This window comes from Pseudochaenichthys georgianus, unplaced genomic scaffold (genome assembly GCF_902827115.2).
Source record: "Pseudochaenichthys georgianus unplaced genomic scaffold, fPseGeo1.2 scaffold_167_arrow_ctg1, whole genome shotgun sequence".
Classification (NCBI taxonomy): domain Eukaryota; kingdom Metazoa; phylum Chordata; class Actinopteri; order Perciformes; family Channichthyidae; genus Pseudochaenichthys; species Pseudochaenichthys georgianus.
Genome location: NW_027262480.1, coordinates 236,595 through 260,705, shown reverse-complemented (window position 1 = coordinate 260,705; position 24,111 = coordinate 236,595). Strand labels below are relative to the sequence as shown.

Sequence of the window (24,111 nt, the reverse complement as noted above, 5' to 3'; positions counted from 1 at the left end):
TGACTTCTTGGTACTCCCTGATAATAAAGAGTTACAATAATCCAGTCTAGAAGTAACAAATGCATGGACTAGTTTCTCTGCATTGTTTTGAGGCAAGATATGCCTGATTTTTGCAATGTTACGTAGATGGAAGTAGGCGGTCGTTGAAATTGATTTTATGTGGGCGTTAAAGGATAAATCCTGATCAAATATAACACCAAGATTCCTTACAGTCTCACTGGAGGCCAACTTAATGCCATCCATAGTTAGTATATCTTTAGATAATTTGTTTCGTAGATTCTTCGGGCCAAGTACAATAACTTCAGTTTTGGTCGTGTTTAACATCAAAAAGTTTAAGGTCATCCACGTTTTTAAGTCCTTAAGGCAGTCTTGCATTGTATTTAGATGATTCATTTCATCTGGCTTGATTGATAAATATAGTTGAGTATCATCCGCATAACAATGAAAGTTTACAGAATGATTCCTTATAATATTGCCTAATGGAAGCATATATAATGTGAACGAAATAGGTCCGAGCACTGAGCCCTGTGGCACTCCATGGCTAACTTTGGTTTGCGTGGAAGATTCATCGTTGACACGTACAAACTGAGAGCGTTCAGATAGATAGGACCTAAACCAGCCTAAAGCAGTTCCCTGTATGCCAACTAAGTGCTCTAGTCTTTGCAATAGGATGTCATGGTCGATAGTATCAAATGCAGCACTGAGATCGAGCAAAACAAGAATAGAGACAAGTCCCTTGTCTGAGGCTATTATAATGTCATTTGTGACTTTAACCAGAGCTGTCTCTGTGTTATGATGTGTTCTAAAGCCAGACTGAAAATCTTCAAATAAATCATTGTTTTTTAAGTAATCACACAACTGTTTTGCGACCGCTTTCTCAATAATCTTTGAGAGGAACGGAAGATTAGAAATAGGTCTATAGTTGGCTAAAACCTCTGGATCGAGGTTGTGCTTTTTAAGAAGCGGTTTTATCACTGCTACTTTGAATGATTGTGGAACATAGCCTGATAATAAATACATATTCATAATATTTAATAAAGAAGTGCTAATTAATGGAAAAACTTCCTTCAACAGCCTAGTTGGAATTGGGTCTAACATGCACGTTGATGGTTTAGAAGAGAGAATCATTGAATGTAATTGTTCAAGGTTTATGGCTGAAAAGCATTCTAGTTTACTATCTAGTGTAATATTAGAACTTACGTTTCCGGGAGCTGTTGATACCACTATACTGGTCAAAGGCAAGAGGTCATTAATTTTCTTTCTAAGAGTAACAATTTTATCGTTAAAAAAGCACATAAAATCATTACTACTGAGTGCTATGGGAATAGAAGGCTCAATGGAGCTGTGGCTCTCTGTCAGCCTGGCTACAGTGCTGAAAATAAATCTTGCATTATTCTTATTCTCATCTATTAATGAAGAATAGTAGGCTGCTCTCGCTTTACGCAGTGCTTTCTTATATTCATTGAGAGTAATATGCCAAATTAAACGAGATTCTTCAAGTTTAGTGGAACGCCATATCCTTTCAAGTTGTCTAGACTTTTGCTTTATTTTGCGGGTTTCGGCATTATGCCATGGAGCTAATCTATGTTGTTTTATTTTCTTCTTTTTCAAAGGAGCAACAGAGTCTTATTTTATTCGCAGCGCATCTATAGCACTATCAACAACATGATCAATTTGGGGTGGTGTACATTTTGTATAAGTTTCCTCCCCTACATGCAGACATGCTATCGAGTTAAGTATTGGTGGAATCTCTTCCTTAAATGTGGCTATAGCACTAACAGATAGGTTTCTGCTGCAGGAGCTTTTGACTAATGCTTTGTAGTCTCGTAATAGTACTTCAAAAGTTACTAAGAAATGGTCGGATAAAGCAGGATTATAGGGTTCGACTAATAGTTGCTCAATTTCAATACCATAAGTCAGAACAAGGTCGAGAGTGTGATTATAGCAGTGGGTTGGTTTATTTACACTCTGACAGAAACCAACAGAATCTAATATCGAGTGAAATGCAACAGTAAGGCTATTTTTATCATCGTCAACATAAATATTAAAGTCACCTACGATAATTACTTTGTCTGTTTTAAGAACCAAAGTTGATAAAAACTCAGAGAATTCTGAATAAGGACCTGGTGCACGATACACTGTAACAAATAAGATTGGCTGCAAAGTTTTCCAGGTCGGATGCGTAAGACTAAAAACGAGGCTTTCAAAGGAGGTATAATTTAATTTTGGTTTAGTATTGATAAGTAAACTTGAGTCAAAGATTGCTGCAACTCCACCTCCTCGGCCTGTGCCTCGAGCAATATGAGTGTTGACATGGCTGGGTGGAGTGGCCTCATTTTTGCTGACATATTCTTCATGTCTCAACCAAGTTTCAGTGAGACAGCATATATCAATATTATAATCTGATATTAAATAATTTACCAATATTGCTTTAGATGCTAGAGATCTTATGTTTAAGAGACCACATTTAATCTTCCTGTTTTGTTGCACTGTAGTAGTTGTTACATTTACTTTTATTAGGTTATTATGTATGACACCTCTATTAGGTTTTACCTTAAATTGTCCTTGGGCAGACACACACACCGCTAATATTGGGTATTTTATTGGGTTCGGGATTCCTATGGATGACTGCCTAGGAGAGAGCGCAGAGAAGCGTGTAAGACTGCGACTCTGCCTCCTGGTCTCAACTCCAGTTTGTCATGGATTAAGTCCACAAAGCCCTGAAATGTTTGCCGGAATGAGATCTGCACCTTTCAAAGTAGGATGAATGCCGTCTCTCTTAATCAGACCAGGTTTTCCCCAGAAGGCTGTCCAATTATTTACGAAGCCCACATTGTTTGCTGGGCACCACCAAGACAACCAGCGCTGAAATGATGACATGCGGCTATACATGTCATCATTGATCAGATTGGGGAGGGGACCAGAGAAGATTACGGTGTCCGACATTGTTTTAGCATAACTACATACCGACTCCACATTACGTTTGGTGCATTCTGATTGGCGTAAATGAACATCATTACCACCACGTGAATAACAATCCTACCGTATTTGTGACCTGCTCCATCGAAATCAGACGCATTGACCCGAAGACACATTTTGAGTTGTATACACGGTTGGAAAGAGGAGATTCCTAGCTTTCTAATGATATCAGGATTGTTTTTGTACTCCAAATATTAAGCGAAATATGTCACATTATATAATGACTGTCACAGAGTCCTCATTTTGAGAAAAAGGCCTTTAAAGTTTCCTCTTCTCTGGAATCCATCGATCTGATTGATTATTAGTGGAGCAAATGATCAAAATACTACGGAGGGAAGATATTTTCGTTTGGAGGGGAAGCTCGCGAGTGTGTGTGTATACGTGTGCGCGTGTGTGTGTTTGTGTATTTTTGCGTTTGTGTGTATTGTGTTTGTTTCCCGGGGAAAACCCTCACGAGAAACACCGGCTGTTGTTGTGCCTGCTGTGGCGTTAAATTACTCCGTTCCCCGCTTGTAATTATGCCGTTACAAGCTTCAAAGTTATATTTATCATCTGAATTTGCCGAAACAAGTTTAATATTCTGAAAGCCAAGACTCTGTTTAATTTAAATCAGATGAAAACAAACTGTAAAGGATCCTGCCGTGTTATCTATGATTACTTTACTCTTACGTTCATAATGTCAGCCGGAGGGAGGGGGGCGGCGCTGCTGGAAGAGCAGAGTGCGAGTGAGAGGTGCCTGTCTTCGTCCCTTCACAAGCTTCAAAAATGTACTTATCGTGTGATTTTGGAAATAAAAGTTTCATATTCTGAAAGCCAAGACTTGGTTTGTTTAAAATCAAACAAAACACCCGAACCCTGAAAAAATAGTTTTTTACGTAAATCCACGTTTATTCTGAAATTAGCCGTTGCGACTTCCGACTGATTTCGATAGAGCGGGTCACATTTATGTTTATTTTTAGCCAGCAGTTTAAGATGCGCCTCAACGTCGCCCGCTCTGGCCCCCGGAATGCATGTGATGTAACCCACAAACTCTTACAATTGTTAGTACAAAATAAACTTTGGTGATATCCAGATACATATACGTGAACTTAAAATGACTACATGACAGAGGTTCCACAGTGTAGTGGTTATCACGTCTGCTTTACACGCAGAAGGTCCTGGGTTCAATCCGCGGTGGAACCAGAGCTTTATCCAAATGTGACGTCACTGGTAGTATTTGTATAGTTTTTCATAAATATTCTACCATGTTTTGGATATTTGTTTAGCAACTTAAATGTCACAGAGGTTCCATAGTGTAGTAGTCATCACGTCTGCTTTACACGCAGAAGATCCTGGGTTCAATCCCCAGTGGAACCAAAGCTTTATTGTATTGGCTGCCATCACTAGTAGTATCTTATGCTAGTAATTTATATTCCATCATGTGTTAAAGGTTTGATTATGAAATGTATTGTTACAGAGGTTCCATAGTGTAGTGGTTATCACGTCTGCTTTACACGCAGAAGGTCCTGGGTTCAATCCCCAGTGGAACCAGACTTTGGTCTTATAGCATCCGGTCAATTGTCGAGTCAATATGTGTGGGTTTGTTCCAAGAACCAGTGGAAATCGCAAGTCTTTGTGCCGAATTAATCATTACCAATTGTAAATAGAGAAAATGTAAAAAATTAAACATTGACTAGATTTAAAACAATGCTTGAACTAAATAACAATGAACCCTAGCATTAGTCTCTGTACATCCACTGTGACTTATGTGACCAAAACACCAACATATTTGAGAGAATGACATGAATGATGCAATTCATGTAGTAGTCATCATGTCATGCTTCACACACAGAAGGTTCTGGGTTCAATCCCCAGAAGTACTGTATGTCTAATATTTATTTTGAGACTGTGAATGCAGCTTTTTAACTCCTGAACTATATTCAGAACCATGTTTATATTGCAATTAGTTAAATTACATTCTCACAGAGGTTCCATAGTGTAGTAGTCATCACGTCTGCTATAAACGCAGAAGGTCCTGGGTTCAATCCCCAGTGGAACCAAAGCTTTATTGTATTGGCTGCCATCACTAGTAGTATCTTATGCTAGTAATTGAGTGTACTCCTTGACCTGGTTGCTACACCTCCTTGGACGCAGAAACCGCTCTGTAGAGAGTTAACTAACTAGAGGGGCGTGGCACCTTAGCTGTGAGAACTCAGCAATCAGGCGTCCATTTAGGCAGCTGTTTCTTGAGCGTCAGCGGCAGCGTCAGACAGCCGAAGACATTGGAGTCCTGCGGGAGTCACGAGGGTGGCAAATAGGAGGCAAATCCTACTCTAATTTGAGCTAAGTATCACTGGTTTCTTATTTTTCTTTTGTTTAGCTTTCTAGCCCCTCATGCTATAATCATGTGTATTTTCTCCATTCCTGTTCATGTGTCTTCTCGCAATTATCACTGGCCCCGTGTATCTCCTAATCGCTATAACCGGCCCGCTCTCGTCTATCCCACATGCTCCACTGAGATCCAGCACCTAGTTTCAGGCGGCCTGTGGAACTGCCAGTCAGCTGTTCCTAAGGCTGACTTCATCTCTGGCTACGCCTCCCTGCAGTCTCTGGATTTCCTTGCTCTCACTGAGACGTGGATTACTCCATCCAACACATCCACCCCAGCAGCTCTCTCCACAGCATATTCCTTCTCCCATACACCCAGACCCACTGGTAGAGGAGGTGGCACTGGTCTCCTGCTCTCTCCCAAATGGAGCTTTTCCCTCTTCAAGCTACCTAACTTCACTCCTTCCACCTTTGAATTCCATGCCGTCACTGTGACCCATCCTATACAACTGACCATTGTTGTTCTCTACCGTCCACCAGGAGCCTTGGGGGACTTCTTGGATGAATTAGATCATCTCCTCTCACACATCCCTGAAACTGGCCCTCCCGCTGTACTTCTCGGAGACTTCAACCTCCAGACGGGGAAGATAGACGAACTAACATCTCTGTTAACCACCTTTGCTTTCTCACTGTCTCCGTCCCCACCGACTCATAAAGCTGGCAATGTCCTTGATCTCATATTCTCAAGGAACTGCACTACTTCTAACCTCTCTGTAAACCCGCTCCACACCTCCGATCACTTCTTCATTTCATTCTCTTTACCCCTTTCCAAACATAACAAACTAATCTCTTCTCATCCTGCACTTGTCCGCCGTAACCTCCGTTCCCTCTCCCCCTCTACCTTTGCCTCCTCGGTGCTCTCAGCCCTCCCTTCCTCTGACTCGTTCCAACTCCTGCCTCCAAACTCTGCTGCAGAAACTCTCCTCTCTACTCTCTCATCCTCTCTGGACTCTCTCTGTCCTCTCACATCTCGGCAGGCTCGTCAGTCCCCTCCTGCTCCCTGGCTAAATGACGCACTGCGTGCTAATAGAACCGTCCTTAGGGCAGCAGAGCGGAAATGGTGGAAATCCAAACACCGTGACGACCTCCTAACCTATCAGGCTCTCCTCTCCTCTTTCTCTGCTTCCATCTCTCAGACAAAAAGCACTTTCTTTCAAGATAAGATCCAATCTTCCTATTCCAATCCTAAAAAACTATTTTCCATCTTCTCCACCCTCTTGGACCCCCCCAAAGCCCCTTCCCCCTCCTCCCTTCTGTCAAGCGACTTTGTTAACCACTTTGAAAAAAAGGTTTACGACATTCGCTCTTCTTTTTCTGACTCACCCCTACTCACCGCCGGATCACCTGAGCCACCTTCAACCGGCACACTAACCTCCTTTTCCCCTCTCTCTCCAAGTGAGGTTCTTACCCTCATTACCTCTGCCCGCCCCACCACCTGTCCTCTGGACCCTATCCCTTCAAACCTCCTTCAGACTATCGCTCCTGATATTCTACCGTTTCTCACCCATTTCATCAACACTTCTCTAACTTCTGGTCACTTTCCAAACAGTCTCAAGGAGGCGAGAGTAAACCCTCTCCTGAAGAAACCCACTCTCAACCCGTCTGATGTTATAAACTACAGGCCTGTCTCTCTCCTCCCGTTCCTGTCTAAAACACTTGAACGCGCTGTCTTTAAACAACTCTCCTGTTATCTCCATCAGAACAACCTTCTGGATCCGCACCAGTCTGGTTTTAAGGCAGGTCACTCCACAGAAACTGCTCTCATTGCTGTCACTGAGGAACTGCACACTGCTAAAGCAGCCTCCCTCTCCTCTGTCCTCATCCTGTTGGACCTGTCTGCTGCATTCGACACGGTGAACCATCAGATCCTCCTTCGCACCCTCCAAGAACTTGGAGTTTCAGGCTCTGCACTTTCCCTCCTCACCTCATACCTCAAAGACCGCACCTACAGGGTTACTTGGAGAGGGTCTGAGTCCGACCCTTGTCAATTAACTACAGGGGTCCCTCAGGGCTCTGTTCTTGGTCCTCTCCTCTTCTCCCTGTACACAAACTCGCTCGGATCTGTTATTAGCCCGCATGGTTTTTCATAACACTGCTACGCTGACGACACCCAATTAATTCTGTCCTTTCCCCGCTCAGAGACCCAGGTCGTCGCACGCATCTCTGCTTGTTTAGCTGACATCTCTCAGTGGATGTCCGCTCATCATCTCAAGCTCAACCTTGACAAAACTGAAGTGCTTTTCCTTCCGGGAAAAGATTGTCCCTCTCTTGACCTAACTATCAACATCGGCCCCTCTGTTGTTTCCCCGACTCAGACTGCAAGGAATATGGGTGTTATCCTAGATAACAACCTGTCGTTTACTGCAAACATCGCTGCTACAACCCGCTGCTGCAGATACACGCTTTTCAACATCAGGAAGATACGCCCACAGCTGACCCAGAAATCGACGCAGGTTCTGGTCCAGGCTCTCGTCACCTCACGCCTAGACTACTGCAACTCCCTCCTGGCTGGTCTACCTGCATGTGCCATCCGACCTCTGCAGCTCATCCAGAATGCAGCGGCTCGTCTGGTCTTCAACCTTCCAAAATTTTCCCACACCACGCCGCTCCTCCGCTCCCTCCACTGGCTTCCAGTAACTGCTAGAATCCACTTCAAGACACTGGTACTTGCGTACCATGCTGCGAATGGATCTGGCCCTTCCTACATCCAGGACATGGTTAAACCGTACACCCCAGCACGTGCTCTACGTTCTGCATCAGCCAAACGGCTCGCTGCACCCTCGCTGCGAGGGGGACCCAAGTTCCCATCAGCAAAAACACGTGGGTTTGCTATCCTGGCTCCAAAATGGTGGAATGAGCTCCCCATTGAAATCAGGACCGCAGAAAGCTTACACACCTTCCGGCGCAGACTGAAAACTCATCTCTTTCGACTCCACTTCGAGCGATAGAATGACTAACAAAGAACTGCTAACAGAGCACTTATATACTAATAAAGGACTGGCTTAGCCAGTTGAGCAGCACTTGAAACGATTGGCTCTTTGAAACCTGATGTTCTTATATGATTCTGTTTTCCTCAAGGTTGTGTCTTCCTGGTCGAATGTACTTATTGTAAGTCGCTTTGGATAAAAGCGTCAGCTAAATGCAATGTAATGTAATGTAATGTAATGTAATGTAATGTAATGTAATAATTTATATTCCATCATGTGTTAAAGGTTTGATTATGAAATGTATTGTTACAGAGGTTCCATAGTGTAGTGGTTATCACGTCTGCTTTACACGCAGAAGGTCCTGGGTTCAATCCCCAGTGGAACCAGACTTTGGTCTTATAGCATCCGGTCAATTGTCGAGTCAATATGTGTGGGTTTGTTCCAAGAACCAGTGGAAATCGCAAGTCTTTGTGCCGAATTAATCATTACCAATTGTAAATAGAGAAAATGTAAAAAATTAAACATTGACTAGATTTAAAACAATGCTTGAACTAAATAACAATGAACCCTAGCATTAGTCTCTGTACATCCACTGTGACTTATGTGACCAAAACACCAACATATTTGAGAGAATGACATGAATGATGCAATTCATGTAGTAGTCATCATGTCATGCTTCACACACAGAAGGTTCTGGGTTCAATCCCCAGAAGTACTGTATGTCTAATATTTATTTTGAGACTGTGAATGCAGCTTTTTAACTCCTGAACTATATTCAGAACCATGTTTATATTGCAATTAGTTAAATTACATTCTCACAGAGGTTCCATAGTGTAGTAGTCATCACGTCTGCTATAAACGCAGAAGGTCCTGGGTTCAATCCCCAGTGGAACCTAAGCTTTATTGTATTGGCTGCCATCATTAGTAGTATCTTATGCTAGTAATTTATATTCCATCATGTGTTAAAGGTTTGATTAGGAAATGTATTATAACAGAGGTTCCATAGTGTAGTGGTTATCATGTCTGCTTTACACGCAGAAGGTCCTGGGTTCAATCCCCAGTGGAACCTGACGCCTGTCTTGTTGTTCCCTGGGTCTTATTTCAGGTCAAATGAATCAAGATTGCACCTTAAAAAATGGAAAACCATGTTCATAACCTTACCCTGACCTTGCATCAATGTAACCCACAAACTCTTACAATTGTTAGTAAAAAATAAACTTTGGTGATATCCAGATACATTAACTTAAAAAGTCTACATGACAGAGGTTCCATAGTGTAGTGGTTATCACGTCTGCTTTACACGTAGAAGGTCCTGTGTTCAATCCCCAGTGGAACCAGAGCTTTATCCACACGTGACGTCACTGCTAGTATTTGTATAGTTTTTCATAAATATTCGACTATGTTTTGGATATTTGATTAGCAACTTAAATGTCACAGAGGTTCCATAGTGTATTAGTCATCACGTCTGCTTTACACGCAGAAGGTCCTGGGTTGAATCCCGAGTGGAACCGAAGCTTTATTGTATTGGCTGCCATCACTCGTAGTATTTTATGCTAGTCATTTATATTTGATCATGTGTTAAAGGTTTGATTAGGAAATGTATTATTACAGAGGTTCCATAGTGTAGTAGTCATCACGTCTGCTTTACACGCAGAAGGTCCTGGGTTCAATCCCCAGTGGAACCAGAGCTTTATCCACACGTGACGTCACTGGTAGTATTTGTATAGTTTTTCATAAATATTCTACCATGTTTTGGACATTTGATTAGCAACTTAAATGTCACAGAGGTTCCATAGTGTAGTAGTCATCACGTCTCCTTTACACGCAGAAGGTCCTGGGTTCAATCCCCAGTGGAACCAAAGCTTTATTGTATTGGCTACCATCACTATTAGTATATTATGGTAGTCATTTATATTATATCATGTGTTAAAGGTTTGATTAGGAAATGTATTATTACAGAGGTTCCATAGTGTAGTGGTTATCACGTCTGCTTTACACGCAGAAGGTCCTGGGTTCAATCCCCAGTGGAACTAGACTTTGGTCTTATAGCATCCGGTCAATCGTCGAGTCAATAAGTGTGGGTTTGTTGCAAGAACCAGTGGAAATCACAAGTCTTTGTGCCTAATTAATCATTACCAATTGTAAATAGAGAAAATGTAAAAAATAAACATTGACTAGATTTAAAACAATGCTTGAACTAAATAACAATGAACCCTAGATTTAAAACAATGCTTGAACTAAATAACAATGAACCCTAACATCAGTCTCTGTACATCCACTGTGACTTTTGTGACCAAAACACCAACATATTTGAGAGAATTACATGAATGATGCAATTCATGTAGTAGCACTATCCGAAAATAGTGCATCATAGAGTAGAGTCCCCTGAAAACTCCCCTCACATTCCTCCAGTGTCACAAAAAGTCTGAGTTAACTTTTTGGAGAACCATGAAAACGGGCCAAAAGTGCATCATAATGCGGGTAGAGTCCCCTGACAACTCCCCTCACATTCCTCCAATGTCACAAAAGTCTGAGTTAACTTTTTGGAGAACCATGAAAACGGGCCAAAAGTATCCGAAAATAGTGCATCATAATGCGGGTAGAGTCCCCTGACAACTCCCCTCACATTCCTCCAGTGTCACAAAAAGTCTGAGTTAACTTTTTGGAGAACCATGAAAACGGGCCAAAAGTGCATCATAATGCGGGTAGAGTCCCCTGACAACTCCCCTCACATTCCTCCAGTGTCAAAAAAAGTCTGAGTTAACTCTTTGGAGAACCATGAAAACGGGCCAAAAGTATCCGAAAATAGTGCATCATAATGCGGGTAGAGTCACCTGACAACTCCCCTCACATTCCTCCAGTGTCACAAAAAGTCTGAGTTAACTTTTTGGAGAACCATGAAAACGGGCCAAAAGTGCATCATAATGCGGGTAGAGTCCTCTGACAACTCCCCTCACATTCCTCCAGTGTCACAAAAAGTCTGAGTTAACTTTTTGGAGAACCATGAAAACGGGCCAAAAGTGCATCATAATGCGGGTAGAGTCCCCTGACAACTCCCCTCACATTCCTCCAGTGTCACAAAAAGTCTGAGTTAACTTTTTGGAGAACCATGAAAACGGGCCAAAAGTATCCGAAAATAGTGCATCATAATGCGGGTAGAGTCCCCTGACAACTCCCCTCACATTCCTCCAGTGTCACAAAAAGTCTGAGTTAACTTTTTGGAGAACCATGAAAACGGGTCAAAAGTATCCGAAAATAGTGCATCATAATGCGGGTAGAGTCCCCTGACAACTCCCCTCACATTCCTCCAGTGTCACAAAAAGTCTGAGTTAACTTTTTGGAGAACCATGAAAACGGGCCAAAAGTATCCGAAAATAGTGCATCATAATGCGGGTAGAGTCCCCTGACAACTCCCCTCACATTCCTCCAGTGTCACAAAAAGTCTGAGTTAACTTTTTGGAGAACCATGAAAACGGGCCAAAAGTGCATCATAATGCGGGTAGAGTCCCCTGACAACTCCCCTCACATTCCTCCAGTGTCACAAAAAGTCTGAGTTAACTTTTTGGAGAACCATGAAATCGGGCCAAAAGTATCCGAAAATAGTGCATCATAATGCGGGTAGAGTCCCCTGACAACTCCCCTCACATTCCTCCAGTGTCACAAAAAGTCTGAGTTAACTTTTTGGAGAACCATGAAAACGGGCCAAAAGTATCCGAAAATAGTGCATCATAATGCGGGTAGAGTCCCCTGACAACTCCCCTCACATTCCTCCAGTGTCACAAAAAGTCTGAGTTAACTTTTTGGAGAACCATGAAAACGGGCCAAAAGTATCCGAAAATAGTGCATCATAATGCGGGTAGAGTCCCCTGACAACTCCCCTCACATTCCTCCAGTGTCACAAAAAGTCTGAGTTAACTTTTTGGAGAACCATGAAAACGGGCCAAAAGTATCCGAAAATAGTGCATCATAATGCGGGTAGAGTCCCCTGACAACTCCCCTCACATTCCTCCAGTGTCACAAAAAGTCTGAGTTAACTTTTTGGAGAACCATGAAAACGGGCCAAAAGTATCCGAAAATAGTGCATCATAATGCGGGTAGAGTCCCCTGACAACTCCCCTCATATTCCTCCAGTGTCACAAAAAGTCTGAGTTAACTTTTTGGAGAACCATGAAAACGGGCCAAAAGTATCCGGAAATAGTACATCATAATGCGGGTAGAGTCCCCTGAAAACTCCCCTCACATTCCTCCAGTGTCACAAAAAGTCTGAGTTAACTTTTTGGAGAACCATGAAAACGGGCCAAAAGTATCTGAAAATAGTGCCTCATAACCCGGGTAGAGTCCCCTGACAACTCCCCTCACATTCCTCCAGTGTCACAACAATTCTGAGTTAACATTTTGGAGAACCATGAAAACGGGCCAAAAGTATCCGAAAATAGTGCATCATAATGCGGGTAGAGTCCCCTGACAACTCCCCTCACATTCCTCCAGTGTCACAAAAAGTCTGAGTTAACTTTTTGGAGAACCATGAAAACGGGCCAAAAGTATCCGAAAATAGTGCATCATAATGCGGGTAGAGTCCCCTGACAACTCCCCTCACATTCCTCCAGTCACAAAAAGTCTGAGTTAACTTTTTGGAGAACCATGAAAACGGGCCAAAAGTATCCGAAAATAGTGCATCATAATGCGGGTAGAGACCCCTGACAACTCTCCTTACATTCCTCCAGAGTCAGAACAACTTTATCTTTTGGGAGAACCAGAGGAAAGGGGTGAAAATGGAGAAATTGTATCCCGAAATAGGGTCTCATAATTCCCTGACAACTCCCCTTGCATTCCTTCAGAGACCAGTTCAAAAACTTAAAGTTTGGTAAGAACCATACTGGGGGGTCTCCAGGCAACAATTGTATCCGAGCCAAAGCACTCATATAGCGGAAACATTCCTCCATCATGTGAAACGGCCGTTTTTTTTCTGAGTCCTCTCAAAAACCGGGTTTCTGATTTCGTGCGGATGGTAGCTTGAAAAACATGAATGCATTTTTTTGACGGAGGAGGGGAGGTCTCGATTCCCCTCTCCGTTGTCAAATGCAACGGGGGAGTGGAAAAGTGTCCAGGGCTTCGGCCCGAAGCGCCGAAGACTCTGTTGGCACTCTAGTTTTTTCAAGATTTTTTAAAACTTCATTTTTGATTATTTTAAGATATAATTGATCATTTTCTTTACTTTTTTCGGCTTTCCACGGATGGGGGCACATGGCAGGCCGCCTATGAGCTCCCAAATTCGGCCTGGAACCTCCGGGAATTGTGGGCTAATCTCCATAAACTGACAAAGTCACCCATAAATGTCACTTTAATAGCCCAAAATATATAATACAAATACATTTAAATAGTAAAAGGTACAATTGTGCTCCTAATTACCCGTAATTTGATTTATATAGCCCCATGATAGTGAATACAAATCATTTTCAAGGAAAAAAGTTTTAAAACGCCTGATTTATATGTTTGTAATGCTGGCAGCAGGTTCACTGCTGTTAACAGGGTCTCACACTCAAAGGCACCAAGGCAAAGCTCCAGGGTGATGCACAAGGCTCTCATACCCAGCAATAAGTGTGTGAAAGCTGGGGAAAAGTGCTGTGAATACAGGGAGAGAGCAGCCAGAGAGAAGCGGGCTGTGAGAGCCTCAGAGCACACCCAGAGATCTCATTGCAGCGCATGGCTCTTGCACCCAGACTGCACCAAGAGAACAGGCTTTTTCACAGCACTTTGCAAGCCACAAAAAGTGATTGAATCCTGGGGATACATGTTTTAAATAGTCTGATACCTCCATCCAGGGCGCATCACCACATTTTACAAGCCAGCGAAGGTGCCTGAATCCTGGGTAAACATTGTTTAATTGTTTAAGTGTTTTTAAATGTGTGAAACAGTGTTTTGTCACTTTCAAAACTCTCCCGTCATTGACCAAAGAAATTGGGTCGTTTTTGTATTCAATCTTGAACTAATGCTTGAACTAAATAACAATGAACCCTAACATCAGTCTCTGTACATCCACTGTAACTTATGTGACCAAAATCCCAACATATTTGAGAGAATGACATGAATGATGCAATTCATGTAGTAGTCATCATGTCATGCTTCACACACAGAAGGTTCTGGGTTCAATCCCCAGAAGTACGGTATGTCTAATATTTATTTTGAGGCTGTGAATGCGGCTTTTTAACTCCTTAACTATATTCAGAACCATGTTTATATTGCAATTAGTTAAATTACATTCTCACAGGGGTTCCATAGTGTAGTAGTCATCACGGCTGCTTTACACGCAGAAGGTCCTGGGTTCAATCCCCAGTGGAACCAGAGCTTTATCCACACTTTACCTCACTGGTACTGTTTTAATAGTAGTCATATATATTCTACTATGTCTTGAATATTTGATTAGCAATTTAAATGTCACAGAGTTTCCATATAGTGGTCATCAAGTCTGCTTTACACACAGAAAGTCCTGGGTTCAATCCCCAGTGGAACCTGACGCCTGTCTTGTTGTTCCCTGGGTCTTATTTCAGGTCAAATGAATCAAGATTGCACCTTAAAAAATGGAAAACCATGTTCATAACCTTACCCTGACCTTGCATCAATGTAACCCACAAACTCTTACAATTGTTAGTAAAAAATAAACTTTGGTGATATCCAGATACATTAACTTAAAAAGTCTACATGACAGAGGTTCCATAGTGTAGTGGTTATCACGTCTGCTTTACACGTAGAAGGTCCTGGGTTCAATCCCCAGTGGAACCAGAGCTTTATCCACACGTGACGTCACTGCTAGTATTTGTATAGTTTTTCATAAATATTCGACCATGTTTTGGATATTTGATTAGCAACTTAAATGTCACAGAGGTTCCATAGTGTATTAGTCATCACGTCTGCTTTACACGCAGAAGGTCCTGGGTTGAATCCCGAGTGGAACCGAAGCTTTATTGTATTGGCTGCCATCACTCGTAGTATTTTATGCTAGTCATTTATATTTGATCATGTGTTAAAGGTTTGATTAGGAAATGTATTATTACAGAGGTTCCATAGTGTAGTAGTCATCACGTCTGCTTTACACGCAGAAGGTCCTGGGTTCAATCCCCAGTGGAACCAGAGCTTTATCCACACGTGACGTCACTGGTAGTATTTGTATAGTTTTTCATAAATATTCTACCATGTTTTGGACATTTGATTAGCAACTTAAATGTCACAGAGGTTCCATAGTGTAGTAGTCATCACGTCTCCTTTACACGCAGAAGGTCCTGGGTTCAATCCCCAGTGGAACCAAAGCTTTATTGTATTGGCTACCATCACTATTAGTATATTATGGTAGTCATTTATATTATATCATGTGTTAAAGGTTTGATTAGGAAATGTATTATTACAGAGGTTCCATAGTGTAGTGGTTATCACGTCTGCTTTACACGCAGAAGGTCCTGGGTTCAATCCCCAGTGGAACTAGACTTTGGTCTTATAGCATCCGGTCAATCGTCGAGTCAATAAGTGTGGGTTTGTTGCAAGAACCAGTGGAAATCACAAGTCTTTGTGCCTAATTAATCATTACCAATTGTAAATAGAGAAAATGTAAAAAATAAACATTGACTAGATTTAAAACAATGCTTGAACTAAATAACAATGAACCCTAGATTTAAAACAATGCTTGAACTAAATAACAATGAACCCTAACATCAGTCTCTGTACATCCACTGTGACTTTTGTGACCAAAACACCAACATATTTGAGAGAATTACATGAATGATGCAATTCATGTAGTAGCACTATCCGAAAATAGTGCATCATAGAGTAGAGTCCCCTGTAAACTCCCCTCACATTCCTCCAGTGTCACAAAAAGTCTGAGTTAACTTTTTGGAGAACCATGAAAACGGGCCAAAAGTGCATCATAATGCGGGTAGAGTCCCCTGACAACTCCCCTCACATTCCTCCAATGTCACAAAAGTCTGAGTTAACTTTTTGGAGAACCATGAAAACGGGCCAAAAGTATCCGAAAATAGTGCATCATAATGCGGGTAGAGTCCCCTGACAACTCCCCTCACATTCCTCCAGTGTCACAAAAAGTCTGAGTTAACTTTTTGGAGAACCATGAAAACGGGCCAAAAGTGCATCATAATGCGGGGTAGAGTCCCCTGACAACTCCCCTCACATTCCTCCAGTGTCAAAAAAAGTCTGAGTTAACTCTTTGGAGAACCATGAAAACGGGCCAAAAGTATCCGAAAATAGTGCATCATAATGCGGGTAGAGTCACCTGACAACTCCCCTCACATTCCTCCAGTGTCACAAAAAGTCTGAGTTAACTTTTTGGAGAACCATGAAAACGGGCCAAAAGTGCATCATAATGCGGGTAGAGTCCCCTGACAACTCCCCTCACATTCCTCCAGTGTCACAAAAAGTCTGAGTTAACTTTTTGGAGAACCATGAAAACGGGCCAAAAGTATCCGAAAATAGTGCATCATAATGCGGGTAGAGTCCCCTGACAACTCCCCTCACATTCCTCCAGTGTCACAAAAAGTCTGAGTTAACTTTTTGGAGAACCATGAAAACGGGTCAAAAGTATCCGAAAATAGTGCATCATAATGCGGGTAGAGTCCCCTGACAACTCCCCTCACATTCCTCCAGTGTCACGAAAAGTCTGAGTTAACTTTTGGAGAACCATGAAAACGGGCCAAAAGTATCCGAAAATAGTGCATCATAATGCGGGTAGAGTCCCCTGACAACTCCCCTCACATTCCTCCAGTGTCACAAAAGTCTGAGTTAACTTTTTGGAGAACCATGAAAACGGGCCAAAAGTGCATCATAATGCGGGTAGAGTCCCCTGACAACTCCCCTCACATTCCTCCAGTGTCACAAAAAGTCTGAGTTAACTTTTTGGAGAACCATGAAATCGGGCCAAAAGTATCCGAAAATAGTGCATCATAATGCGGGTAGAGTCCCCTGACAACTCCCCTCACATTCCTCCAGTGTCACAAAAAGTCTGAGTTAACTTTTTGGAGAACCATGAAAACGGGCCAAAAGTATCCGAAAATAGTGCATCATAATGCGGGTAGAGTCCCCTGACAACTCCCCTCACATTCCTCCAGTGTCACAAAAAGTCTGAGTTAACTTTTTGGAGAACCATGAAAACGGGCCAAAAGTATCCGAAAATAGTGCATCATAATGCGGGTAGAGTCCCCTGACAACTCCCCTCACATTCCTCCAGTGTCACAAAAAGTCTGAGTTAACTTTTGGAGAACCATGAAAACGGGCCAAAAGTATCCGAAAATAGTGCATCATAATGCGGGTAGAGTCCCCTGACAACTCCCCTCACATTCCTCCAGTGTCACAAAAAGTCTGAGTTAACTTTTTGGAGAACCACGAAAACGGGCCAAAAGTATCCGAAAATAGTGCATCATAATGCGGGTAGAGTCCCCTGACAACTCCCCTCATATTCCTCCAGTGTCACAAAAAGTCTGAGTTAACTTTTTGGAGAACCATGAAAACGGGCCAAAAGTATCCGGAAATAGTACCTCATAACCCGGGTAGAGTCCCCTGACAACTCCCCTCACATTCCTCCAGTGTCACAACAATTCTGAGTTAACTTTTTGGAGAACCATGAAAACGGGCCAAAAGTATCCGAAAATAGTGCATCATAATGCGGGTAGAGTCCCCTGACAACTCCCCTCACATTCCTCCAGTCACAAAAAGTCTGAGTTAACTTTTTGGAGAACCATGAAAACGGGCCAAAAGTATCCGAAAATAGTGCATCATAATGCGGGTAGAGACCCCTGACAACTCTCCTTACATTCCTCCAGAGTCAGAACAACTTTATCTTTTGGGAGAACCAGAGGAAAGGGGTGAAAATGGAGAAATTGTATCCCGAAATAGGGTCTCATAATTCCCTGACAACTCCCCTTGCATTCCTTCAGAGACCAGTTCAAAAACTTAAAGTTTGGTAAGAACCATACTGGGGGGTCTCCAGGCAACAATTGTATCCGAGCCAAAGCACTCATGTAGCGGAAACATTCCTCCATCATGTGAAACATCCGTTTTTTTTCTGAGTCCTCTCAAAAACCGGGTTTCTGATTTCGTGCGGATGGTAGCTTGAAAAACATGAATGCATTTTTTTGACGGAGGAGGGGAGGTCTCGATTCCCCTCTCCGTTGTCAAATGCAACGGGGGAGTGGAAAAGTGTCCAGGGCTTCGGCCCGAAGCGCCGAAGACTCTGTTGGCACTCTAGTTTTTTCAAGATTTTTTAAAACTTCATTTTTGATTATTTTAAGATATAATTGATCATTTTCTTTACTTTTTTCGGCTTTCCACGGATGGGGGCACATGGCAGGCCGCCTATGAGCTCCCAAATTCGGCCTGGAACCTCCGGGAATTGTGGGCTAATCTCCATAAACTGACAAAGTCACCCATAAATGTCACTTTAATAGCCCAAAATATATAATACAAATACATTTAAATAGTAAAAGGTACAATTGTGCTCCTAATTACCGTAATTTGATTTATATAGCCCCATGATAGTGAATACAAATCATTTTCAAGGAAAAAAGTTTTAAAACGCCTGATTTATATGTTTGTAATGCTGGCAGCAGGTTCACTGCTGTTAACAGGGTCTCACACTCAAAGGCACCAAGGCAGAGCTCCAGGGTGATGCACAAGGCTTTCATACCCAGCAATAAGTGTGTGAAAGCTGGGGAAAAGTGCTGTGAATATAGGGAGAGAGCAGCCAGAGAGAAGCGGGCTGTGAGAGCCTCAGAGCACACCCAGAGATCTCATTGCAGCGCATGGCTCTTGCACCCAGACTGCACCAAGAGAACAGGCTTTTTCACAGCACTTTGCAAGCCACAAAAAGTGATTGAATCCTGGGTATACATGTTTTAAATAGTCTGATACCTCCATCCAGGGCGCATCACCACATTTTACAAGCCCAGCGAAGGTGCCTGAATCCTGGGTAAACATTGTTTAATTGTTTAAGTGTTTTTAAATTGTGTGAAACAGTGTTTTGTCACTTTCAAAACTCTCCCGTCATTGACCAAAGAAATTGGGTCGTTTTTGTATTCAATCTTGAACTAATGCTGAACTAAATAACAATGAACCCTAACATCAGTCTCTGTACATCCACTGTGACTTATGTGACCAAAACAACCAACAATATCTGAGAGAATGACATGATGATGCAATTCATGTAGTAGTCATCATGTCATGCTTCACACACAGAAGGTTCTGGGTTAAATCCCCAGAAGTACTGTATGTCTAATATTTATTTGAGACTGTGAATGCAGCTTTTTAACTCCTGAACTATATTCAGAACCATGTTTATATTGCAATTAGTTAAATTACATTTTCACAGGGGTTCCATAGTGTAGGTTGTCATCACGTCTGCTTTACACGCAGAAGGTCCTGGGTTCGATCCCCAGTGGAACCAGAGCTTTTCCTCACTGGTACTATATTTATAGTAGTCATATATATTTGACCATGTTTTGAATATTTGATTAGCAATTTAAAATGTTACAGAGGTTTCCATATAGTAGTCATCAAGTCTGCTTTACACGCAGAAGGTCCTGGGTTCAATCCCCAGTGGAACCAGAGCTTTATCCACACGTGACGTCACTGGTAGTATTTGTATAGTGTTTCATAAATATTCTACCATGTTTTGGATATTGATTAGCAACTTAAATGTCACAGAGGTTCCATAGTGTAGTAGTCATCACGTCTGCTTTACACGCAGAAGGTCCTGGGTTCAATCCCCAGTGGACCGAAAGCTTTATTGTATTGGCTGCCATCACTAGTAGTATCTTATGCTAGTCATTTATATCTGATCATGTGTTAAAGGTTTGATTAGGAAATGTATTGTTACAGAGGTTCCATAGTGTAGTGGTTATCACGTCTGCTTTACACGCAGAAGGTCCTGGGTTCAATCCCCAGTGGAACCTGACGCCTGTCTTGTTGTTCCCTGGGTCTTATTTCAGGTCAAATTGAATCAAGATTGCACCTTAAAAAATGGAAAACCATGTTCATAACCTTACCCTGACCTTGCATCAATGTAACCCACAAACTCTTACAATTGTTAGTAAAAAATAAACTTTGGTGATATCCAGATACATTTAACTTAAAAAGTCTACATGACAGAGGTTCCATAGTGTAGTGGTTATCACGTCTGGCTTTACACGTAGAAGGTCCTGGGTTCAATCCCCAGTGGAACCAGAGCTTTATCCACACGTGACGTCCACTGCTAGTATTTGTATAGTTTTTCATAAATATTCGACCATGTTTTGGATATTTGATTAGCAACTTAAATGTCACAGAGGTTCCATAGTGTATTAGTCTCACGTCTTGCTTTACACGCAGAAGGTCCTGGGTTGAATCCCGAGTGGAACCGAAGCTTTATTGTATTGGCTGCCATCACTCGTAGTATTTTATGCTAGTCATTATATTTGATCATGTGTTAAAGGTTTGATTAGGAAATGTATTATTACAGAGGTTCCATAGTGTAGTAGTCATCACATCTGCTTTACACGCAGAAGGTCCTGGGTTCAATCCCCAGTGGAACCAGAGCTTTATCCACACGTGACGTCACTGGTAGTATTTGTATAGTTTTTCATAAATATTCTACCATGTTTTGGACATTTGATTAGCAACTTAAATGTCACAGAGGTTCCATAGTGTAGTAGTCATCACGTCTCCTTTACACGCAGAAGGTCCCTGGGTTCAATCCCCAGTGGAACCAAAGCTTTATTGTATTGGCTACCATCACTATTAGTATATTATGGTAGTCATTTATATTATATCATGTGTTAAAGGTTTGATTAGGAAATGTATTATAACAGAGGTTCCATAGTGTAGTGGTTATCACGTCTGCTTTACACGCAGAAGGTCCTGGGTTCAATCCCCAGTGGAACTAGACTTTGGTCTTATAGCATCCAGTCAATCGTCGAGTCAATAAGTGTGGGTTTGTTGCAAGAACCAGTGGAAATCACAAGTCTTTGTGCCTAATTAATCATTACCAATTGTAAATAGAGAAAATGTAAAAAATAAACATTGACTAGATTTAAAACCATGCTTGAACTAAATAACAATGAACCCTAGATTTAAAACAATGCTTGAACTAAATAACAATGAACCCTAACATCAGTCTCTGTACATCCACTGTGACTTTTGTGACCAAAACACCAACATATTTGAGAGAATTACATGAATGATGCAATTCATGTAGTAGCACTATCCGAAAATAGTGCATCATAGAGTAGAGTCCCCTGAAAACTCCCCTCACATTCCTCCAGTGTCACAAAAAGTCTGAGTTAACTTTTTGGAGAACCATGAAAACGGGCCAAAAGTGCATCATAATGCGGGTAGAGTCCCCTGACAACTCCCCTCACATTCCTCAATGTCACAAAAAGTCTGAGTTAACTTTTTGGAGAACCATGAAAACGGGCCAAAAGTATCCGAAAATAGTGCATCATAATGCGGGTAGAGTCCCCTGACAACTCCCCTCACATTCCTCCAGTGTCACAAAAAGTCTGAGTTAACTTTTGGAGAACCATGAAAACGGGCTAAAAGTGCATCATAATGCGGGTAGAGTCCCCTGACAACTCCCCTCACATTCCTCCAGTGTCAAAAAAAGTCTGAGTTAACTTTTTGGAGAACCATGAAAACGGGCCCAAAAGTATCCGAAATAGTGCATCATAATGCGGGTAGAGTCACCTGACAACTCCCCTCACATTCCTCCAGTGTCACAAAAAGTCTGAGTTAACTTTTGGAGAACCATGAAAACGGGCTAAAAGTGCATCATAATGCGGGTAGAGTCCCCTGACAACTCCCCTCACATTCCTCCAGTGTCACAAAAAGTCTGAGTTAACTTTTTGGAGAACCATGGAAAACGGGCCAAAAGTATCCAGAAAATAGTGCATCATAATGCGGGTAGAGTCCCTGACAACTCCCCTCACATTCCTCCAGTGTCACAAAAAGTCTGAGTTAACTTTTTGGAGAACCATGAAAACGGGTGTCAAAAGTATCCGAAAATAGTGCATCATAATGCGGGTAGAGTCCCCTGACAACTCCCCTCACATTCCTCCAGTGTCACAAAAAGTCTGAGTTAACTTTTTGGAGAACCATGAAAACGGGCCAAAAGTATCCGAAAATAGTGCATCATAATGCGGGTAGAGAGTCCCCTGACAAACTCCCCTCACATTCCTCCAGTGTCACAAAAAGTCTGAGTTAACTTTTGGAGAACCATGAAAACGGGCCAAAAGTGCATCATAATGCGGGTAGAGTCCCTGACAACTCCCCTCACATTCCTCCAGTGTCACAAAAGTCTGAGTTAACTTTTTGGAGAACCATGAAATCGGGCCAAAAGTATCCGAAAATAGTGCATCATAATGCGGGTAGAGTCCCCTGACAACTCCCCTCACATTCCTCCAGTGTCACAAAAAGTCTGAGTTAACTTTTTGGAGAACCATGAAAACGGGCCAAAAGTATCCGAAAATAGTGCATCATAATGCGGGTAGAGTCCCCTGACAACTCCCCTCACATTCCTCCAGTGTCACAAAAAGTCTGAGTTAACTTTTTGGAGAACCACGAAAACGGGCCAAAAGTATCCGAAAATAGTGCATCATAATGCGGGTAGAGTCCCCTGACACTCCCTCACTTCCTCCAGTGTCACAAAAAGTCTGAGTTAACTTTTGGAGAACCATGAAAACGGGCCCAAAAGTATTCCGAAAAATAGTGCATCATAATGCGGGTAGAGTCCCCTGACAACTCCCCTCACATTCCTCCAGTGTCACAAAAAAGTCTGAGTTACTTTTTGGAGAACCACGAAAAACGGGCCAAAAGTAATCCGAAAATAGTGCATCATAATGCGGGTAGAGTCCCCTGACAACTCCCCTCATAGATTCCTCCAGTGTCACACAAAAGTCTGAGTTAACTTGTTTGGAGACCCATGAAAACGGGACCAAAGTATCCGGAAAATAGTACCTCATAACCGGGTAGAGTCCCCTGACAACTCCCCTAACATTCCTCCAGTGTCACAACAATTCTGAGTTAACTTTTTGGAGAACCATGAAAACGGGCCAAAAGTATCCGAAAATAGTGCATCATAATGCGGGTAGAGTCCCCTGACAACTCCCCTCACATTCCTCCAGTCACAAAAAGTCTGAGTTAACTTTTTGGAGAACCATGAAAAGGGCCAAAAGTATCCGAAAATAGTGCATCATAATGCGGGTAGAGACCCTGACAACTCCTTACATTCCTCCAGAGTCAGAACAACTTTATCTTTTGGGAGAACCAGAAGGAAAGGGGTGAAAATGGAGAAATTGTATCCCGAAATAGGGTCTCATAATTCCCTGACAACTCCCCTTGCATTCCTTCAGAGACCAGTTCAAAACTTAAAGTTTGGTAAGAACCATACTGGGGGGTCTCCAGGCAACAATTGTATCCGAGCCAAAGCACTCATGTAGCGGAAACATTCCTCCATCATGTGAAACGGCCGTTTTTTTTCTGAGTCCTCTCAAAAACCGGGTTTCTGATTTCGTGCGGATGGTAGCTTGAAAAACATGAATGCTTTTTTGACGGAGGAGGGGAGGTCTCGATTCCCCTCTCCGTTGTCAAATGCAACGGGGGAGTGGAAAAGTGTCCAGGGCTTCGGCCCGAAGCGCCGAAGACTCTGTTGGCACTCTAGTTTTTTCAAGATTTTTAAAACTTCATTTTTGATTATTTTAAGATATAATTGATCATTTTCTTTACTTTTTCGGCTTTCCACGGATGGGGGCACATGGCAGGCCGCCTATGAGCTCCCAAATTCGGCCTGGAACCTCCGGAATTGTGGGCT

At 42.3% G+C, this 24,111-nt stretch overlaps 18 non-coding genes across 18 annotated transcripts; all 18 read left to right on the top strand.

The window, feature by feature from the left end:
• The first annotated feature begins 4,262 nt into the window (after positions 1–4,262).
• Positions 4,263–4,335, top strand: trnav-uac (transfer RNA valine (anticodon UAC)). The gene has a single exon. It is a non-coding gene; the product is annotated as a tRNA-Val (tRNA).
• Positions 4,336–4,436: 101 nt separating this feature from the next.
• Positions 4,437–4,509, top strand: trnav-uac (transfer RNA valine (anticodon UAC)). Its single transcript has one exon. It is a non-coding gene; the product is annotated as a tRNA-Val (tRNA).
• A 436-nt stretch (positions 4,510–4,945) lies between these two features.
• trnal-uaa (transfer RNA leucine (anticodon UAA)) lies at positions 4,946–5,018 on the top strand. Its single transcript has one exon. It is a non-coding gene; the product is annotated as a tRNA-Leu (tRNA).
• Positions 5,019–8,586: 3,568 nt separating this feature from the next.
• Positions 8,587–8,659, top strand: trnav-uac (transfer RNA valine (anticodon UAC)). The gene has a single exon. It is a non-coding gene; the product is annotated as a tRNA-Val (tRNA).
• A 436-nt stretch (positions 8,660–9,095) lies between these two features.
• Positions 9,096–9,168, top strand: trnal-uaa (transfer RNA leucine (anticodon UAA)). Its single transcript has one exon. It is a non-coding gene; the product is annotated as a tRNA-Leu (tRNA).
• Positions 9,169–9,269: 101 nt separating this feature from the next.
• On the top strand, positions 9,270–9,342 carry trnav-uac (transfer RNA valine (anticodon UAC)). The gene has a single exon. It is a non-coding gene; the product is annotated as a tRNA-Val (tRNA).
• Positions 9,343–9,537: 195 nt separating this feature from the next.
• Positions 9,538–9,610, top strand: trnav-uac (transfer RNA valine (anticodon UAC)). The gene has a single exon. It is a non-coding gene; the product is annotated as a tRNA-Val (tRNA).
• A 275-nt stretch (positions 9,611–9,885) lies between these two features.
• trnav-uac (transfer RNA valine (anticodon UAC)) lies at positions 9,886–9,958 on the top strand. The gene has a single exon. It is a non-coding gene; the product is annotated as a tRNA-Val (tRNA).
• A 275-nt stretch (positions 9,959–10,233) lies between these two features.
• On the top strand, positions 10,234–10,306 carry trnav-uac (transfer RNA valine (anticodon UAC)). The gene has a single exon. It is a non-coding gene; the product is annotated as a tRNA-Val (tRNA).
• A 4,236-nt stretch (positions 10,307–14,542) lies between these two features.
• On the top strand, positions 14,543–14,615 carry trnav-uac (transfer RNA valine (anticodon UAC)). Its single transcript has one exon. It is a non-coding gene; the product is annotated as a tRNA-Val (tRNA).
• A 365-nt stretch (positions 14,616–14,980) lies between these two features.
• Positions 14,981–15,053, top strand: trnav-uac (transfer RNA valine (anticodon UAC)). Its single transcript has one exon. It is a non-coding gene; the product is annotated as a tRNA-Val (tRNA).
• A 275-nt stretch (positions 15,054–15,328) lies between these two features.
• trnav-uac (transfer RNA valine (anticodon UAC)) lies at positions 15,329–15,401 on the top strand. Its single transcript has one exon. It is a non-coding gene; the product is annotated as a tRNA-Val (tRNA).
• A 275-nt stretch (positions 15,402–15,676) lies between these two features.
• trnav-uac (transfer RNA valine (anticodon UAC)) lies at positions 15,677–15,749 on the top strand. The gene has a single exon. It is a non-coding gene; the product is annotated as a tRNA-Val (tRNA).
• A 3,890-nt stretch (positions 15,750–19,639) lies between these two features.
• Positions 19,640–19,713, top strand: trnav-uac (transfer RNA valine (anticodon UAC)). The gene has a single exon. It is a non-coding gene; the product is annotated as a tRNA-Val (tRNA).
• Positions 19,714–20,148: 435 nt separating this feature from the next.
• On the top strand, positions 20,149–20,221 carry trnav-uac (transfer RNA valine (anticodon UAC)). Its single transcript has one exon. It is a non-coding gene; the product is annotated as a tRNA-Val (tRNA).
• Positions 20,222–20,418: 197 nt separating this feature from the next.
• Positions 20,419–20,492, top strand: trnav-uac (transfer RNA valine (anticodon UAC)). Its single transcript has one exon. It is a non-coding gene; the product is annotated as a tRNA-Val (tRNA).
• Positions 20,493–20,767: 275 nt separating this feature from the next.
• Positions 20,768–20,840, top strand: trnav-uac (transfer RNA valine (anticodon UAC)). Its single transcript has one exon. It is a non-coding gene; the product is annotated as a tRNA-Val (tRNA).
• A 276-nt stretch (positions 20,841–21,116) lies between these two features.
• trnav-uac (transfer RNA valine (anticodon UAC)) lies at positions 21,117–21,189 on the top strand. Its single transcript has one exon. It is a non-coding gene; the product is annotated as a tRNA-Val (tRNA).
• The last annotated feature ends 2,922 nt before the right edge of the window (positions 21,190–24,111 follow it).